Source organism: Camelus bactrianus, chromosome 9 (assembly GCF_048773025.1).
Source record: "Camelus bactrianus isolate YW-2024 breed Bactrian camel chromosome 9, ASM4877302v1, whole genome shotgun sequence".
Lineage (NCBI taxonomy): Eukaryota > Metazoa > Chordata > Mammalia > Artiodactyla > Camelidae > Camelus > Camelus bactrianus.
The window spans coordinates 25,845,122-25,851,170 of NC_133547.1; positions in this window are offsets into that span (position 1 = coordinate 25,845,122).

A 6,049-nucleotide genomic window follows, 5' to 3' on the forward strand; every position below is an offset into this window, starting at 1 on the left:
TACTCTTAACGCCATGAAGAATGACTGAAGCAGACCGCAAGAAGTCCTGTAGGCTGCGTCCTGTCGTCACAGTACGGTGAACTGGAACAACAAGTGGGCAGCAATCAGTGGACATCTAATCGATGTAAGAGAAGACTCTGCCTTGTAATGCTTGAATTTAAAAGAAAAATGAAATTTCAAGAAATTTCTATTTTCTTTAACCTGTTTCAGTGAACACAGAAATCTGAAACACCTCTCAGTTTGGTCTCTGAGGCTAGCATGACCCTTATTCCAGAATGTTGTGTGTCAAAGACAACTATAGATCAATCTCACTTAGGAACAAATGGAATCATTGAAAAAACATTAGCAAATTAAATCTAAAAGAACACAGTCATGGCAAAGTAGGGTTTATCCAAAGAATACAAAATAATCTATTAATGTAACAAAACATTGGGAAATCTATTTATTGTGACTTTTTAAAAAGGCAGATCTAATGAGGAAAAAAAACTCATGATAATCTCGACAGATGCTAGAAAAACATTTCCTAAAATTTAACACTCATTCCAGATGTGAATCTTGTGAAGCTAGGGATAGAAAGAAAACTTGAGTGAGGACATCTACCAGAACCCTTCAGCAAACGTCCACATTCAAGTCAGGATCAAGCCTGTTGGCTACAGAACAATCACTTACCCGCAAGAAACAGAAATACCAGGAAGGGACAGCATAGTCGTCATTTCAGGCAATGTGGTTGTGGAAGTGGCACCTCCAAGAGCATCGAGCGGAAACTATTAGAAATAGAAGAAGGTAGTTGTGTTTAACAGTTCAGCATGCAAGAATCTGTAGCATTCCATGGATTGAAATGGGCCAATTGGAAATGTGATTTTAAAAACCCTATTTGCTGTTAAAAATCTGAACTATATACTATTTAGGAATAAACAACAGGAAAGTGCAAGATCCGTATGGGGAAAATTACACATTTTAATGAAGGGTATTTACATATCCTGAATAAATAAACATTCTATATTCTTGCTTGTAAAAACTCAGTATTGTCCAGATGACAGTTATCTTCAAATGAATTCATTAATTATAATCCCAATGGGATTTCATTACTTAGTTGTTAGTGATTAAGCTGTGAGAGAAAAGTTTTAAAAAATGTGAAGTGGCTTAAGATTGAAATGTGTTTCTCATAAAAGTTCAGGTGGGCAAAGCAGGGCTGGTGGTGCCCTTCTGGGTGTTGGAGTCTGAGGCTCCCTCTGTACTGTTGTGCCGTCTTCCAGCCTCTGATCTCCAGTCACCTTGTTTATATTCCGGTCAGTGGAGAGGAAGAAGAGAAGAAAGTAACACAGCTTCACTCTAAGAACAGGTACCAGATATTGCTCCTGCATTTCTACATTAATCTTGGTGGTGGAAATAATAAGTAATCTATAACAGGAAGAGAAAAGAGTTTTATTTGAGCCAAACAGGACAACAGCCTGAGACACACAGATTCAGGAAGCACTTGAATTGTGTTCACCAGACTGTAAAATGGAGGGAGGCTTAGAAAGGCAAAACCTGCAGAATTTTAAAATTGTTTGTCAAGGATTTTAATTGGGGCTGGCGAGAAGTATCGGTGCTTGTTAAGCAAGGATTGGTTAGGGTCTGAAATGGTTGCATAGTTACAAGGGGAGAACTTGAGGCCACGGGTGGCAGTTGGCAGCTGCTAGCAGGTACTATTTTGAGAATGGTTGGTGGTGTCCTTGAGTTTGATACAGTTCTGAAAATTCAAGTTCTCAGTGATGCAGAAACATGTCTGAAATCACATTCTGGCCACCTGGCCCCACTGTGGAGGCCTAACCAGTTACTCCATGCTGACTTTTAAACGCCGCCTTTGACAGTTAAAGCAGATGCACAGCGCATGTTGAACAGGCCACAAACAGGTGGTTCTGGTTAGCTTAAAGTTCACGTCAAATCATGCATATGCCAGAATGACCTCCCCATACCTCAGTGTGTGAAAATTTCTTCCGTCAATCCCATTGCTTAAAACACCCACATGAGCACACCTGCCAGTAAAGCTGAGAATTGTATGTATTCTGTATGGTCATGTTCCTAGTAAGCAGGGGTTCTACTACAGGAAAGGGGAAAATGGATATCGGGGTATAGCTAGCAGTATATGTCATTCAAGCTGATTCAGAAATGCACGTGCAAAGTAAGTGACCAAGAAAAACAAACTTAAAAAAAGAACATTGACGAAAATTTGGCTTATGTTTCTTATTAGAAATGTATAACAGAACTACAGTAATGTGCTAAAGAGAAGTAGGTCAGTAGGTCAGGGACGCAGACTAGAGAAGCAGGCTCACGTGGCCCATGCTCACGTGGCAGTGATAGAGGTGCCGCTGTGAGCCCCGGGTAGAAGCAGAGCAGCCACACTGGGGGAAGGTGAGTGACCGCGTCACATTATACACAGAATAATTTTCAAGTGGGTTAGAGACAAAGATTTTTTAAAAAAATACACAAGTACCAAGATAAAGTGAAGGAAAATCATTTATAATTTTGGGGTGAAGTTCTTTCTAAGATATAAACCCCAGAAGACAAGGGAAAATACTGACAAATTTGGTATGTGAAAGAAGTGATTGTAGGGTGAAAGGCACCCTAAATGAAGTTGAAAGAAGAGCGACAGAAGGGGGGGAAATATTTGCAATGTGTGTAAGAGATCAAAGATTAAATTAAGCCAATAAGGAGCTCCAGTGTATCAATTATTGTGTTGATGAATGTTCAGATATTTATAGTAGCCACTTCTGGTGAGGAGAGTAGGCCCTCTCCCAGGTGGTTGACAGCTGAATAAGTTGTTTCACCTTATTTGGAGGGCAATTTGGAAGTAACCTGCAAAATTTAAAACACACTTACTATTTGATCCGGCCATCCCACCTATAAATAAATAGCTGTTCATTTGCTCGAAATCACAAATGCCTAAAATGCCCATGAATGCAAAGATAACTTATTTCATCTAATCTAAAATAGATTGAGGTTGATGCTTTTTTAACTGTTATAAAAAGGTGTCAAAAAACAAACAAGAAAATGGTTTTTATTACACCGCAAAAACCACCAGGCTGACAGCAATTGTAAGATGCCATCAGTTGTAAAGATGCATTCCAGCCCCAGAGATGATAAAGTGTGTGTGGGAGGGGAAGTGTGTCTAAGAATTGCTGAAACAGAACATACCTGAAAGAGTCATCTTTGCAATATTACTTGTAATAATGAGAAATAGGAAACAAGCTAAATAGCAACAAGGGGAACCGTTAATCACGGTGCAGTTGTGACAGTTCAGTCCTCTGCAGCCACTGGAAAGAATGAGAGAGATTTGTATGTCGCTAGGAGGAAAAAGGCAAGTTACAATATAATGTATGTATGAGAATTTTACTTGGAAAAACTACATGCATATACATGTAAATATGTAAATTACAAATGATATATTTGTATAGAAATGCATAAAAATAAACAATGTACTTGCACAGAAAAAAGTCTGAAAGGAAACAAAATAGTGTTTACACGTGAGGAGGGAAGTTGCTTTGGGAGACAGTAGCAGTTTGTTTTAACTCTGCCTATTTCTGTTTTCTGTTTTTTAAACACTAAGGGTACAAGCATGTGTCATGTATGTATAGTGTAAATGTTTCAGAAGAATCTGGAAAATACAGAGCAGTATGAAGAATAAAACAAAGCCAAGTAGTAGCACTGATAGCAGTTTTTGTGTATTTCCTTCTAATCTATCTTTCTTTGCAACTAGGTAGATGTTAATACTGTTGCTTGAGGTAGGAGAAACCAGAGGAAGAGCAAGTTTAGGGGGGGAAGATGATAAATGAATTTGGGGGCATGTTAAGTTGGTATTGCCTTTGGGACATTGAAACGGTGGTATGAAGTAAGTAACTGGACTTGTGGGTGTGGAGCTGTGGGGAACTCATGATCCACTTGCAGTGTTAATGCTTTCTCTTTCAAGTGATGAATTTTAACATTCATGTGTCTGACAAAAATAAAAATCTTAATTGCTTGTAGCGGCATAGTGTAACACAGCTTTTTAGCCTTGGGATTCAGCAGATTTTCTCCACCTGTTGTTCCCCACTGCCTGCCCCAACTGTACTATTTTCTAGGTCTGTCCATCTTGAGAAAAACATTTCAATTAAGAAAAGCCTCAGTTTTCTCATCTACAGAGTGAAGACACTGTTCTCGTCCTTGCACAAGCAAGCCAGAGGTTACATGAGTGTAAGGAAACACCTAGTCCTGTCTGGGGTGTGGAGTGGCCTCTCGACATTCACATTTTCACTCTCCTACTCTTACCTAAATACCTGAGTTCGTTTACTTACTTATTTTTAATTAGAGATAAAAGAGAAAAGGAAGTATTGGCTTGGTTAATCTCTCTATAAATTAATACAGAAATTCAGTTTTTTTTCATGTTCATTTTGATCTAGTCTTGATCTTTCAAAATGTGTTTTGAAGATTACATTACATCTGCTCTTTTCTCCATAAGGTTTGCATAGGGCTTTGGTCCAAATTAATTATGACCTGATAATTTGCTATGATTAAAGTTGAAGTAATTGCTGAATGGCTCATGAAACAGAACCAATCATAGTTATTCCCAATAACTTTTTCGTTCGGCATCAGAGGTCCTCAGCTGACAAGGATATTAATAACCTGCTAATGTTGGAGCTTCAGACGCAGTCACCACAAAGAGTTAAGTAACTCTCCTCCACCGGGGTTTGAATTGCTTGTCAGAGCTGAGGTCACTCTCACTGTTAAATGGCAGATGTTTGCCTGCAAATCCCTGCTATCTCTTCTTGGGATATAAAGTTCAGTGTCTGAAACAACAGGATGGTGTTCTTTAATAACTGTTACATTTAATCTTCAGAGAGTTTACAAAGATGTGCTGTCGCTCCTGGAGGACTCCCCCGACACCCAGCGCCGCGTTTCCTTTTTGCATGATGCCTGCAGTTCAGAGCCACCAGGTCCCTGTTGTGTAGCGCCTGTGTCCTTGGTTCAGTGTAACCAAACTACTTATAAATCTCCTTTTCTTTCAGCAGCTTTCTGCAGCAGCTGGGGCATGACAGTGATGTCCCTGGTCTGTAATTTGAGACAGCCCTCGGGTGACAGACAGACCAGTCCAGAGCTGCCACGTCACATAAAGTGATGCTGTTTGCACAGCGCAGTGTCCTCAAGAGGTAGTCATGTAATACTCCCAATTTGTATTCTGCATAAAACTCCTTTTACAAGTTACAACCTTCCTACAGGGAACAAACGTATCCAGCTAAAGGATGAGGAACGTACGACTGACTCTGTAATGGAATTTTAAACTCTAAAAGGAAACGGGCTAAGCCTTCTCCATCCGGAAGCTGAAAGCTATGAAAGAGCCCACAGTTTCTATTTTGAGTGTAACCTTCTTCAGTTTGGAATTCTAATCAAGCAGTGTTTTCCCGAGACCCTGTGTTCAATATGCAATGCTAGGTATTTGATTGATTAGTATAAATATTTGAATTGTATGTATCATGAGACTTCATTCATAGTTATAAGAGAATTTTAATTGATTGCTTTGTTATTTGTGTTTCATTGATTACAACTGAGGCAGCTATTTTGTGATTCTTACGATCGCGTTAGATACATGAGAGAAATCCTGACTGACTGACACACTTGCATTTTTATTTGCATAGTACTTCCTAATTCTTTCGTCATTCTGGATCAGGGCTTCTCAGTCGTGGCACTGTTGACATTCTGGACAGGACAGTTCTTTCTTGTGCCAGACGCTAATGCTGGGAGCCGAGGACACAGTTATAAACAAGCAGGCATAACCCTCATCCTCAGGAGTCTTACGGAAGATTAAGAGGTGATTACAATCCAGGAGCAACCTGCTCACTTCGGTCTGCCTGACAACACCGGTTTATGGACAAACCAAAATTGGATGTGCCTAGAAACTAGATGCATGGCACGTTAGAAACTTGGCCTGTTGACTTCCAGGGTTTCTGTGCTGCTTCAGAGATCCTTAAATTATGTTTTCCAGCTTTTCCTGTGCTCTGAAACATCAGAGGAGGAAATCTGGAGTCAATAGCAT